Source organism: Marmota flaviventris, chromosome 12 (genome assembly GCF_047511675.1).
Source record: "Marmota flaviventris isolate mMarFla1 chromosome 12, mMarFla1.hap1, whole genome shotgun sequence".
In the NCBI taxonomy this organism is placed as follows: domain Eukaryota; kingdom Metazoa; phylum Chordata; class Mammalia; order Rodentia; family Sciuridae; genus Marmota; species Marmota flaviventris.
Genome location: NC_092509.1, coordinates 43,675,338 through 43,690,474, shown reverse-complemented (window position 1 = coordinate 43,690,474; position 15,137 = coordinate 43,675,338). Strand labels below are relative to the sequence as shown.

General features: G+C 38.6%; 1 protein-coding gene across 5 annotated transcripts in view; it reads right to left on the bottom strand.

Annotated features, from left to right (window-relative positions):
* Positions 1-12,319, bottom strand: part of Arhgap12 (Rho GTPase activating protein 12) — a 118,438-nt gene extending 106,119 nt beyond the window's left edge. For 4 of the 5 annotated variants that reach the window (XM_027928659.2, XM_071599904.1, XM_071599905.1 and 1 more), the window contains exon 1: positions 12,185-12,319. The gene's annotated coding sequence lies outside the window, so the exon portion shown is untranslated. Of the gene's footprint in view, positions 1-4,226; positions 4,256-12,184 lie in introns of those variants that run through there. The other variant, XM_071599903.1, reaches the window with a different exon arrangement.
* Between the last annotated feature and the right edge of the window lie 2,818 nt (positions 12,320-15,137).

The following is a 15,137-nucleotide window of genomic DNA, read 5'->3' as shown; positions in this document are numbered from 1 at the left end:
AAAAAAAAAAAAGAATTTATAAATATCTAGAAAGCCACATAGCAGGAATTAGGTATTACAATCTTACATCTAGAATAAGTTGAATAAAATGAAAAGGTTTATTATAAATTATGGATTAAAAGAAAATTAAAATTATGGAATAGCTTTAAAAATTAGATCTAAGTGAAAACTATCTGCAAATGTGTGAATATTCTATTTTTATTTTTGAAAATAAGCTCTATTAAAACAAGACTTATAATTTTAATATTGGGTTGATTGCTTCTTTCTCTATTTCTGGAACATGTGAATTCTCCTCTCTAAATGAGGTTGAATATTGTTTATTCTAGTATCTTATTCTCTCAAGTATTTTGGTAGGATCTGGCTTATTCAACTATAAGGCTCTCTGATCAGGACACTCCTCTAATTGAAATCTATGCTATAATTATATCATTATACTCCTCCATCCATATTCATCCCACAAGCTTTCAACTGAGTAGGCAATCACCAATATACACAGTTTTTGCATATCTATTGCCCAGTACACCCACCTACTTTGCTTAGCAATTTCAAAAATATCCACACGTGTTTTCCATGATTCTTTAAAGTCTTCTTCTACCCTTACTCCAATCACTTCATCCCCATGTTTCAACAAGAACAGAAAGAGACACATACCTGCTTCCATCTCTTACTTTGGCCCCCAAGTCAGAACCAGAACTTTATGTCATACTATTTCACAAACTAATAGCCTTTTATTTCCATTTGCTCATTTAAAAAATCATCTTTCCCATGTAAACTAAAAGGAGGCTGCCATAAATTATACAGCTCAGAAAAAGCTATCTTCCTCCCCAAGGGCATCCGTTCTAGCCAACTACTCTAGGTATTTCCAATAAAAAAGCAAACAAGTAAACAAAATCTTAAGATACCGATAAGTATCCAAAATTAACAAGTTTACAATTTAAGACCAATCCAGATATCTACAACCTACTCAGCAATTTTAATACCATGAACAATAAAATATCAGTATACCTCAAATATATAGATATTAAACTTAAAAATACCAGAGCTTAGTCGGGTGAGGTGGTGGCTTGGGAGGCTGAGACAAAACAATCACTGGTTCAAAGGCAGCCTGAGCAACACAGCAAAGCCCAAAGAAACTTAGTGAGACCCTATCTCAAAATAAAAATGGATGGGGATGTGTATCAGTGGTTAAGCACCCCTGGTTTCAATCCACAGTACAAAAAAATCTTAATCACTGATTATTAAGTCCTCCAAAATTAAAGTTCTTATTCAAAATTAGTAATCCAGGATTGGGGATGTATAGTAGAGTACTTGCTTAGCATACCCAGGGTCCTGGGTTCAATCTTCAGCACTCCAAGAACAAACAAAAATAAGTAAAATAATAATCCCAGAACAGGTACCTTCTAAAGAATCAATTAACCAGGCAAGATGGCAAATGCCTATAATCCCAGCAATTTAGAAAGGGAAGGCAGGAGGATTGCAAATTCCAGGCCAGCCTGAACAATTTAGTCAGAACCTATCTCAAAATAAAATTTAAAAAGGATAAGAGTGTACCTCAAAGTAGTAGAACACTTCACTAGCATGTGAGAGGCCTAGGGTTCAATTCCCAGTACAGAAAAAAATAAAGAGAATAGAAAAAACTCAAATTTAATCAGTATAAAAAAAAAGTAAGTAACAATTTTATATAAATTCCAGAAGAAGAAATTACTTCACGAAATAATTTTCTCCTCTTATAAGAGTGAAAGGAGTAGGATTTATTCAAGTGTGAAGAATAGGAACAGAACTCTACAAGGGCAAGAGGGGACCCCAACAGTGGTTGCACACCAAACAATTTTTTTAATTGTTACTTAACAAGAAATCAAGTACTAAAGCTGAGCAAAGACGCACATACCTGTAATGCCAGCAACTCATGAGGCTGAGGCAGAATCATGAGTTCTAAACAAGCCTCAGCAACTTAGTGAGGCCCTAAGCAACTTAATAATATCCTTATCAAAATGCAAAATAAAAGAACCAGGCATGGTGGCACACACCTGTAATCCCAGCAGCTGCAGAGGCTGAGGCAGGAGGATTCCAAGTTCTAAATCAGCCTTAGCAACTTAGCAAGGCCTTAAATTTAGCGAGACATTGTCTCCAAATAAAATATTTTTAAAAAGAGCTGGGGATGTGGCTCAGTGGTAAAGCACCCCTGGGTTCAATCCCTAGTAACAACAAAAAAAAAAAAAAAAAAAGAAAAGAAAAAAGAAAGCAAGGTACTGGATAATGAAACACCAAATTACATTTGTGCCTGTATGTTACAATAAATCCCACTGTTGTGTAATTATAATATACCAATTTCTTAAAAAAGGAAGTCATAAAACTTGGAATGGAACCACCATTTGACCCAGTTATCCTACTCCTCGGTTTATACCCAAAGGACTTAAAATCAGCACATTATAGTGATACAGCCACATCAATGTTTATAGCATCTCAATTCACAACAACTAAACTATGGAACCAATCTAGGTGTCCTTCAATAGATGAATGGATAAAGAAAATGTGGTTTATATTCACAATGGAATACTACTCAGCCTTAAAGAAGAATGAAATTATAGCATTTGAAGGAAAAAGGATGGAGCTGGAGAATATCATGCTAAGTGAAATATACCAATCCTCAAAAACCAAATGCTAAATGTTTTCTGGGATATGCGGATGTTAATTAACAACAGCAGGGGAGGCTAGTAGAGAACAGAATTACTTCGGATTAAGGGAGAGAGAAGGGAGGGGTACAAGGGTACAAAGGATAGAATAAATCTGACATTATTACTGTACGCACATATAGGACTACAGGACCAGTGGATTCTACATCATGTACAACCAGAAGAATGAAAAATTATACTCCATTTACATATGATGTGTCAAAATGCATTCTACTGTCAGGTATAACTAATTAGAACAAATTTTAACAAGAAAAAAAAAGGAAGTCATAGGCCACTATTAAGTATTTAAAAAGTTTTTTGTTAATACATATTTTTGTTAATATCTGCTAAAAATAAAGATACACAAATTTTAAAAATTCTCATCTAAATTTAAATAAGCTATCTAAAGAAGGGAAGGAAAACATAGAAAGGAAAATGAAAATATTATAATCCAGTCTGAACATAATGAAACAGCAAAATAAGAATATAGAAAAAATTGGACAGCTAGAAGGTAGTAAAGATACAATCAAATGGAAACGGGTAAAGGAAACTTAAGGCAAGATTTAAGTCTAAAGCAAAAATGACAAAACAGTAAAGGCAACATTTAGAGAAGTGAGCAGGTTTAACAAAAATGAAATTTGCATATAGTATTTTAAAAAAAAACTTGTGTCATTAAACATTATGAACAAGGTGGTCTCAATGACTTTTTCTTGCATTCTTTTAAGAACACAGACAATATTCCAACTCAAAATGGAAAAAAAAAAATATGGCCTGGGGTTTCACAGGGAATTTTTTCGAATACCAAATTCACAATCCATAAAAAGAAAAATTAAGTTGAAATTTATTAAAATTGAAAGTTTCTCTGAATCCCTATGTCAAAGAAACAGCTGCAATCCCATCTTTCTTGCAGGACTATTTACAATATAGCCAAGAAATACAATCAACCAAAAAGTCCATCAACTGATGAGTGAATAAAAGGAAATGTGGTTATATGCCCACTGGAAGACTATTCAACCATAAACAAGAATACAATCCTGTTATTGGTGACAACATGGAGGACATTATTTTAAGTGAAATAAGTCAAGCACAGAAAAACAAATATGCCATAATCTCAATTATGTGGAATCTAAAAACACTGATCTTGTAGAAGTTGAGAGTAGAAGAGTGGTTACCAGATGCTGGGTAGGACACAGCAGAGGAAGAGCTAGGGATACATGGTCAATGGATAGTCAATTACAGTTAAATGGGAGAAGTGAGTTCTGGTTTGCTATTGCACAACAGGGTGACTACAGATAATAGTAATATGTATAATTTAAAAAAAAATCATGAGAAAGGATTTCAAATGTTGTCACCACAAAGAATGATAAACATTTGAGTAGGTAACTATGCTTACACTGATTTGAACATTTTGCAAAGTATATCAAAACCAAGTGGTACCCCATAAATATATTTAATTTATGCCAAATAAAAAATAATATTTAAATAATTAGATAAATAAATTGTAATGGGAGTTATAAGAAAATAGTGTTTTAAGCCAGGCACAGTCGCACACACCTGTAATCCCAGCAACTTGGGAAGCTGGGGTAGTAGGATCTCCAGTTTGAAGCCTTCTCAGCAACTCAGCAAGACCCTGATCTCAAAAAGAGCTGGGGATATAGCTAAATAGGAGAGTGGCCATGGGTTCAATTCCCAGTTGGGGGTGGGTGGGTGGCAGGCTTTAAAGATCTAAAAGAAAATGTCACCAAATAAAATATGCAGACAGCAACTAAGCACATGAAACATATTCAATATCATTATGAAACTGCAAACTAAAGCAATGAGGTATCACCTCACACCTGTTAGAATGGCTAAAACTCAACAAACTGACAATATCAAACACTGGCAAGAATGGAGAAAACCAAGAACTCTCATTCACTTATAGAAGGAATGCAGAATTACTCAAACAAGTTAAAAATTTATGTCCACAAAAAAACCCTGCATGCCAATATTTATACAGCTTAATTCATAATTACCAAAGATGGAAAGCAACCAAGATATCCTTCAACAGGATCACAAATAAACTGTGAGAGATCCATACAATGGAATATCATTCAGTTATAAAAGGCAATGAGCTAAACAACCACCAAAAAACACACATAGAGCCAGGTGTGGTGGCACACACTTGCAGATGCTAGGTAGGATACAGGAGAATCACAATGGCTTGGGATGTTGAGGCAAAAAGCGAGTTCAAAGCCAGCCTCAGCAATTTAGTGAAGACCTAAGCAACTTAATGAAATCCTGACTCAAAATAAAATTTAAAAAGGGCTGGGGATGTGGCAGAGTGGTTAAGTGCCCCTGGGTTCTATCCCTAGTACAGCCCCCCACCAAAAGCTACACAATGGATCACTTCTCCCACTTTCTCTACATATGTATGCAAATACACACAAACACACACACACACATACACACACAAAAGAGCATGTGAGCATGCAAGAGCACTAGTAAAAGCAAGCCAGTCTGAAAATGCCAAAGTGATTTCAATTTATGGCATTCCAGAGACAGTGATTGCAAAGGGTGGGAAGAAAGAATGGATTCCATAGGTGAAAATATTTCAGATCAATAAACCTGTTTTGCATATGCTGTAATGGCAGATTTATAACATTATGTCCTTATCAAATCCATTGCTCTTTACAACACAAATATGAACTTTATCATATCCAAATATTAAATCATTGTGGAAGGGAGGAGTCCTGGATGGCAGACAGATGTTACAAGAGTTTAACTGTGTTACTAACACAAGAAATAACCTCAAAGGAGTGGCGTAAAATAGTGACCAAAGTTTTCCTTGCAAATAAGTAGTCTGTAAGAAAAGAACAAAAGGAACTATATAAAAGTTATGCTTGTTCTCCTGAGCATACAAGTCAAAAAATGCTGAACCTGTGGACTGGTAATGTGGCTGGCTCAGTGGTAGAATGCTTGCCTAGAAAGCATGAGGACCTGGGTTCACTCTCCAGCACCACCCCCTCAAAAAAAAAAAAAAAAAAAGCTGAACCTGGGCATGGTGGTACACGCCTATAAGTGACTCAAGAGGCTGAAGCAGAAGAATCACAAATTTGAGGCCAGACTCAGGAAGTTAGGGAGAGCCTGTCTTTAAAAAAAAAAAAAAAAAACCAATTAAAAAAAAACTTTAAAAAAGGACTGGGGACATAACTCAGTGGTACAGCTGTTGTACATGTACAGTACTATACTGTCATACATGAATTAAACAATCCAATGGACCAGGGCAAGAACCAGGTTTCTCAATGAATGGAAGTTTAACAAATCAATGAGGGAAGGAGGCGGGGCTGGGGATGTGGCTCAAGAGGTAGTGCGCTAGCCTGGCATGCGTTAGGCCCAGGTTTGATCCTCAGCACTACATACAAACAAAGATGTTGTGTCCGCCGAAAACTAAAAATAAATATTAAAAAATTTCTCTTTTTCTCTAAAAAAAAATAAATAAGGGAAGGAGGCTAGAAAAATCCATATGATAATTCAGACTTGACACAAAAATCAGAAATTGAAATTTTAAAATATCAAACAACAACAGCATGGAATAAAAAGATAAAAGATGCTCAAAAACTATATAGTAAAAACTGTAAAACACTGAAATTTTAAAAGATCTATAAATAAAAAGATTTATTGTGATCATGGATCAAAAGCCCCAATGTTGCTTTCAATTCTCCCACAATCCACTTATAAATTCATTGCAATTCAATTCAACATCAAATTTTTTTTAATTGACAAAGTGATCCAAAAATTTACAGAGAAAAGCAAATAGTCTAGGATAACCAAAACAACTTTTAAAAACAGTAACAAAGTTAGAAAGCTACCTAATACCAAGAATTATTATAAGGCTACAGTAATCAAGATAATATGAAATTGGCATAAAAACATACACATAAGTAAAACAAAACAAAATAGAAAATCCAGAAATAGGCTGGTGCACTTGTTCAATTAATCTTCAACAAAGGGAAAAAGCATATGTGAGGCCCCAGGTTCGATCCTCAACACCACATAAAAATAAATAGAGATATTGTGTCCATCTACAACTAAAAAATATATTAAAAAAAAAAAAAAAAAAAAAAGCTACCACTAAGCCAGGGATTGTGACACACATCTATAATCCCAGCACCTAGGGAAGCTGGGGCAAGGAGGACCACAACTGGGTAATGCTGCCTTAAAGTTAAAAGGACTGAAGATGTGATTCAGAGGCTGGGCACTTGCTTAGCATGTGGAAGGACCTAGTACTTCGATCCTTAGTACCACCACCACCAAAAAAAAAAAAAAAAAAAAGGTGGTCAAGGAAATGAGAGGGTTGGATAATAGATTAATTATGTCGATAATGGTGATGGTGATAATTTTTGTACTAGCCAGTTTTCCATTACTATAACAAAATAACTGAGGCCATAACAAAATAACTTTCTTATGAAGTCACTCATTTAGCTCATAGTTTGAAGGTTCAAGGTCATGGTCATTGGCTAGGCTTTGGTGAGGATCTCAGAGCAGATGGCAGCACAACTACACAAGCACATGTGAGAAGGAAAGATCTCACACAATACAGGAAGCCAAAGCAGGACCCAGAAAGGGCCAGACTTTCTCTTTTATAACAAACCTCTCTCAAGAATCAGGTTCCACAAGAATTACATCAATTTCTTCTGAAGGCATCACCCTCAATATCAATTATTTCCCTGTAGGACCTACTCTTAAATGTTCCACATCACCTTCCAACACCGCCACACTGAGGATCAAGCTCCCAACACATTAACTCTTGAAGGCCACACTCAAACCATATCTAAATCACAGCAGTTTCACAAGTACATAAATGACCAAATTCATCAAACTGTACACTTAACTATGTTCAGTTTATTATGCAGCAATTAAATCTCAACAAAACTCTAATAACGGAGGCACATGCCTATAATCCCAGTGACTCAGGAGGCTGTGACAAGAGGATGGCAAGTTTAAGCAACTTAAAGAGATCCTGTCTTAAGGGTAGCCCCTGGGTTCAATCCCTAATGGGGGCGAGAGCAGGGGCAAATAATGCAGATTTAAACAACCAAATAAATATCAGTACTCAATTACCAAAATGGCTTTAAAATATACTAGATAGAAAAAAAATTGTAAGAATACCAGTAAATGGAATTCACATTCATCGCTGTTAGAAATGCAAAATGGTACTTTCATTCTGCAAAACAATTTGGCAGTTTCTAATAAAGTTAAACACACTTACTATATGACCCAGCAATCCTTCTTCAGGGTATTTACCCAAGAGATGGAAATTTAAGTCCACACAAAGACCTTACATGAATATTCATAGTAGTCACAAACTGAAAACAACTCAAAGGCCTACCAACCAGTGAATGAACAAACTGATACATCCCTCTGTAAAATAGCAATACAAATTTCAAAGGATTCTTGTGAGGACACAGGGAAATGTTAAAAAAGTACAAAGTAAATTATAAAACATGATAAAGAGTATCACTTTAATCACTGCTTACTCAAGGAAGCAAAAGTTGCACTAGTAGAAAATACAAATTATACAATATGTAGCCTTCTCTGTCAGGACTGTTTCACTCTGAATAATGCTTTAGAGATTTATCTACCTTTGTCATATGTATCTGTTCATTGCCTCTTTTTGTTTGGTGTTAGTATATTTTAAGGTATGAAAATTATACCTCAATAAAACTAGAATTCTTAAATTCAATAATATATAGCAAAATACGGATAATTTTCAGCCAACTTTCATAGGCACCAATATAATCTCATATCCTAAATTGTTGTGGTATGAGAAAAAAGAACACAGAACTCAAAATCAGAGTCTTGAAATTTAAATCTACCCTTTGCCATTTAACAGTTCTCAGACCCTGGACACTTTATTTATTGGTAAAATGATAGAAATAATATAAACCTCACAAGATCCTTCTGAGAATGGAAAGACAAAAGAACTATGTAAATTATAAAGCATGACACAGTATATTCATATTAATTGCATACTCAAGGAAGCAAAAGTTGTGAGAGTAGAAAAATATTCACAAATAATGCTGATCACTTAAGAAACTGTGAACATCCCCTATCTCTTATTAGCTGTGTGACCTAACACAAGTCATTTAATCTCTTTGAATCTCAGTTTTTCCATCTGCAAAAATGGAGCTTATTAGTAGCACATGCCATATATAGGGAGAATTAAAATAGTAAATATGTGTAAAACTCTTACTATAGTATTTTATAAGTTTTCAGTATTAGTGTGGTAAATTGGTCACATTTAATGAATTGAAACAAACACTTAATGATGTCCATATAGTTATTTAGACTTCCTTAGTTTTCCCCTTCTGTCCTTTTTCTTTTCCAAGATCCCATCCAGGACACATTCTATAGTAATTTCCTGAAGAGATTTGATTCAACTTAGGAGTACTGGGTCCCAACCTTAGATATTCTAAAGACAGCAGGTATGAGGCAAAGCCCTGAAATTTACATATTCAATAAGTTCCCAAGGGTTGCTAATGGGGCCAATCTGAAAATACAACTAGAATTACATTGGTCTAGATTTTAGACTCCAAAACTGATACTACTGCTACTAGCCAAAGTGGCTATTGAAAACTTGAAATCTGAATAGTGCAAACTGAGTTGTACTATAAGTGTAAAATACATGAGATCTCAAATACTTCATCCAAAAACCATGTAATTTCCATACTGATTACATGTTAAACTATTTCAGATATACTATTTAAGTTAAATTAAATTATTAATTGATTTTACTTGTTTTTTTTTTTTTTTTTTTTACTTGTTTACTTTTTAGAATATGAGTACTAGAAACTTTAAAATTACATCGTGGCTGGCATTATGTTTCTATGAGATACACTGTATATGTGGTCAGGGCAGAAGAATAGCATCCATATGATTTCAAGATATTAGAAGTTAAGGAGATTCCCATATAAATTAAAGCTTAATAAAACCCATTATCAACAGGGGATAAAGGCTTCAAGCATTTGGCAGTTCTGTTCAAACATAAGTCAACTACAAAATGAAACTTCAGGATATTAAGTCAATCAAAGCCATATGAAAATGACTGAATCATGGTAAAGCCATCCCTAAATGAGGATCTGGCACAATTACACCAGTTAATTCAAAAAAGGGCACAGAATAATGGCTGGTGCACCTGTAATCCCAGCAGTTCAGAATGCTGAGACAGGAGGATCACAAGTTCAAAGCCACCTTCAAAAACTTAGCAAGACCCCATCTCAAAAATAAAAATGGCTGGGGATGTGGCTCAGTGGTTAAGCTCCCCTGGGTTCAATACCTTGTCCCAGAAAAAGAAGAGACACAGATGGTGGCCCAATGAGTCCTCAAGTAAGAATTATTCGAAGTATAATGATGCTATGTGATATCATGAAAAGGTATCATGATACCTTTTAAAAACAGTGAATATTCACAATTATAACTAAAATTGTTAAATAGAGTATGATAAAAATCTTAATTTTGTCTCCAACTATTTATCACAAAATGTTCATTTTCTCACATAAGTGCTACTGTTTAACCGACGACAGATTACCACTATTCACTTTTAGTCACTTTGAAATCATGACCCTTATTATGCTCAGCAATGTCACTTGCATAACTTAAAGTACTTAAATCTATAAAGCTTCAGCCTACTTTTAAAAAGCACTGAGCAAATATTTTCAAATTAATGAAACAGAAGCCAAATGATTAACTACAAATAAAATACTGTTTTTCTACAGCACTTACATACATTCATCTTTGCATCACAAGTGGTACAGTAAATTTTAAAACCTAAAAATACATATAGTATTGATTATATAAACACAACTAATCTACACAGGTGGCATAACATTAAGAATCAATGAGCAATCTTCAGCTTCTATTGATAGAACAAAAGTCTATCAATAGATACTGGGGCTTATACATAAACATACACATATAATCTGTCATATTAACGCTTTATTTCCTTATTTCCCCCCAACAAAGAAACACCTCTAGAGCAGCGGAACATAGAGCTAGCTTGGCTTGCTCTTCAGGTGGCACAGATCAGGGTTATGCCTTCTCTGACTACTCTTAGGTACTGCTTTGGGCTTTCAGATCCTTGCTCCAAAAAGTTTCCAAGGGAATTTTAAAAACAAAGAGACAAATATTGCACCAGCAGCCAGACTGGGTGCTCAGACGACGAGAGGAGGAGCAGGGATGTCCGTTTCTGTAATACACCCTTTTAGGGAGCAGGTTAAAAAACTGAATATGGACAAATAAATACATCTCTAGGTCACCATTTCTCCACTTTTTAAGTAGGAAAGAGGCAGTACCAGGGACTAAATACTTTTTAACAATATTTTTATTGCAACATTCTGAGTCTTCTAAGGTCTCACCTTAACAACTTGGGTAGCAGATCTAAATAAGAACCTGAGTAACTCTTAGTTCAATATTCCTTTCCTCCACATGACCTGCCTTTTAGGAATGTGTGCCTAGTCAATAAAAGCTACTTCCGCATGTCATCATTAACCATAAAGTAAGACAAAACCAATCGTGTATCCGTGTTGAAAGCTTTTTTACCCATAATAAACCTCACTTGAAATGACATTAGAACTTTCAATGACGGTATACTTTAAATACCCCGCTTTCGCCTTTGCAAACGCATTTTAAACTGCTGCTGCAAGCAAAAGGAAAACATCACACGCTTCTAAAACCCAAGGCCGTGCCTTTTTTTCTAACGACGAACGTGTGGCCATTTCTTGTCAGAGGGTCTGCAGTAAGTTAAGACACAACACGTAAAGACACCCATTCTAGGAAGACCAGCAACTACCCCGGGGTGGCAAGAGGGCAGCAGCCTTGTAAAGAGGGTTTTGCTGTTGTTGTTTAAATTCAAGGACTTTGAGGAGATTCCTCCAAGCAGAGCGGGAGGGTAGCAAAAGCCTATCGATTAGGGGTGGGGCACCTCTTAAGACTGCGGACAAGTGCGCGCCCCGTGTTAAGGTCAACGCTCCCAGGGGAGGACCCAGGTGAGCGCCCCAGGTGGGCAGAGAATCACCTACCCTACAGCAGTTAGGAAGCCAGCAAACAGAGCGGTGGGAGGCCCTCCAGGGAGGGCAGCTCCAGGCTGGCCATTTACACTTACACACACACACATACACGCACACGCAAACGGAGACACCCTCCCTCCCGGGGGCGGGGCGGCGGGGGCTGCCCGCACACAGGAAGTCAGAAAACCTAGGGAGCAAAAGAGCCGTAACTTAGGGCCATTTAAACCCTCCCGACCCTCTCGGCCAATCGGCTGGCAACCGCCTCCCCTCCCGGGACGCCCTTCCCAAGCCCCGACTCCTCTAGCCGCGCTCGGCCTCACCTCCCGCCTTCGGCGCCGCCGCGCCTCCTGCACACGCCTCCCCCAGTCCCGCCGCCCGCCGCGGGCACTGCCCGAGCCCAGGAGCGCCTTTGTGCAGCGCCTCACCGACCTGCCCTCCGTATGGGGCACCCGCACCCGGCTTCCTTACCGAGGGCCCGGTGGCCTTGCGGCGGGAGACCCCCTCCTTAGCCAGCACGGTGGGCGCGGAACACCTAGGCGAGCCTGGAGAGGGTTCACTCGGCCGAGGCGGCCGGCGCGTCCCTGCAGCCTGGTCTCTCAGGGAGGGTAAGTTCCAGGGCACGTCGAAGCGCGCCGGCGCGGGGGCGGGGCGGGCGCGCTCACGTGATGGCGGGGGCGGGGCGGGGCGGGCTCACGTGATGGGCCGCGCGGTCGGGCGCGAGACTCCTGAGACGGCTGGGGTGGGCGCGGGGTGGCGGCGCCTCGGGATCCGGGAGAGGAGGGGCAGAGTCGCGGGAGGCGGGCGGGAAGGCTGCGGGAGGGGCGAGGGACTGGAGCAGGCGAGAAAGCTGGCGGCCAAGTGGGCGTAAGCACTTTGTAAACATGAAGTGGGAAGTGTTGAGAAAACGCTCGCGGGGACAAGAATGGAAAGGGCTCCTGGGAAGTAGATGAAGTAGTAGGGTGGCAAGAATGGAGCCCAGGGGAAGAGTGGAGCCTGGACCCTGTCCGCTCCCTTGGCGGCCTGGCATCTACTGCCAGGCTTAGGTCAGTTGTTCAAAGGCCAGGAAATCCCACTGGTAGATTCAAAAATTGCTACACGCTGCCTGAGGGGAACCAAGTGGAACTCTGGGGACTTTGAGTCCATTACCAGGTCTGTGCTCAGCTATCCTTGGCCTAGACGACCAGAGCAGAGTGCTGGACCAGCTGTGTTCGCTCAGGGCTGAGGAGACCCCTGGGACCCATGGACTGAGGCTCCAAGCTCAGCACCAGTGCAGTATGACTGCTCGTTAAGGGGTCCATGGCCCCAGCCATGTGCAATCCCTTTAAGGTCCAGTATCGTTGTCCAAACTCATTCCAGTTTGCAACATTTGCATGGTAACATAGAGCCCGGAAATCATAGGCATTGAAGGTTTTTGATGGTGATCCTGTTGGAATGATAAAAGAGCTCTGCTGGGATGGGAATCAGAAGAGAGACCTGGCTTCCATTAATTGCTGCTTCACAGTGTGGACTTCAACTATAAAATGAGAATGTTGACTAAATGAGAATGTTGACAAAAGTCTCTTTTGTCTAGCTGTAGAGTTTAATAACTGGGAAGAGAAACTGAGAATTATTGGGGCTTCAGAAATCACTCATTCTTTATCCACTTGTTTATTGTGACACCAGAATGAAATTTTAATAATACAGAAAGAAAAAAATAAAAACCAGGATATGGTTCAAGAGCCATTCTCTGGAGTTGCCTTTTTGCTGTACTTCATTTTATAATATATCGATTTATATATATACCCCAACCCACCCCCACCCCAGAACTGGGGATTAAAGCCAGGGGCACCCTACCACAGATCTACATCATCAGTCCTCTTGTTTTGCTAACTTGCCCAGGTTGGCTTCAAACTTTTTGTTTCTCCTCTTTCAGCCTCTGGAGTAGCTGGGATGTTAGGCATATGCCACTGCACCGGGCCCCACTGTCCTTTAAATGATGCAAAAAATCCACCAAGATGAGACTGGAGATGTAATTCAGTGGTAGTGTTTGCCTAGCTCATGCCAGACCCTGGGTTCAATTCCTTGTATTCCCCAGGGGGCGAAAAATCAACTGGGATGTTGACAACACTTTGACAGCTGTAGCCAACAGTCAATTAAATCTAATGGGTGCTAACTTTTCAAGATATTCTCCTCTTAGAAAGTTGCTTAAATTAAGAATTTTTAAAAATAACCCTGAGACTATACTGTATCTTTGCACTTGCTATTCCCTTTACATTTATCATCTTTTCTTAGTTTCTAACATGTTCCCTTTTCCATGCCCTTGTTCAGCACAATAGATTATCGCTGCTGTCTGCTTCTAAAACTATTTTCCATGGAATCTTCTTGTGATCTCTTTCTATAACCTAAACAAGGACGGACTGCAAAAAGGAAACTGTGCCCTAATAGGAATGTGCTGATAACCTTGTCTTGCCTACTCCCCAAACCTGAATTGGGCACCCTTAGTTTCAGCAAGAGATAGAAACGAACAGTTTACATACACTTGCAATTCTGCTTGTAACTCCATTTCCTATTTCACAACCTAATCTCAGACGATACCACAATGCCCACAGTATGCTGATCACTACCAACAGCAGATGGAGTCAGATAAAAAGAGTTCTCTCACCAATGTGTTGTTTAAAAGGACCTGATGGAGAGTTACGAAATCATATGCAACAGTGCCTCTAGTTTTTAAATAACACTTGTAGCATATGTCTGGAACCGGTGCTCAGGATCTCAATAGATCATTTTCAGGATTTTGACATTTAACTGGCTTCTCAGGAAGAAGCAGAGAGTTCCAAAATGTAGAACTCAAATGTAAGTTCCACACCCAGGCAGGAATGTGAGTCTGATTTGTTTGTGAATGTATCCCAAGTGCCTAAAAGCTCTTGGCACAGGATAGATCCTCAAGAAATTCTGTTCGAATGTATTTTTGAGTGAAAATGAGCTCTGCAAGTTGCTGGATAAATTTGTCCCACTTTCTTTCTAATTCTTTAATAGGTAACCTACTTTTTATTGTGTATTTCTAAATGGAAAAGCATTAGTTTATTCTGGCATAACTACTTTGGCTAGGCTTTAGGGAAAAGGGAATTTGGCAGTATCTATCAAAATTAAAAATGCATATATACTCAGAATCTCCGATTTCACTTCTAGGGATTTGTCCTAAAGAGACATTTCCATATGTAAGAAATGATAAGGTATTCCTATAGTGCTACAGTTTGGATAAGTAACCCCAAAGATCCAAGCTTGGTTCCCAGGACAGCTCCATATGGAAATGGTAGAATCTTTGAGAATTTAGGGCTAGTGTGAGGACTGTAAGTCATCAGGGGGAGGAGGGATCACTGAAGGAGATTGTGAAACCCTGATTATCTTTCTCTTTTTTGCTTTCTGGCCATAAGATAAGCAG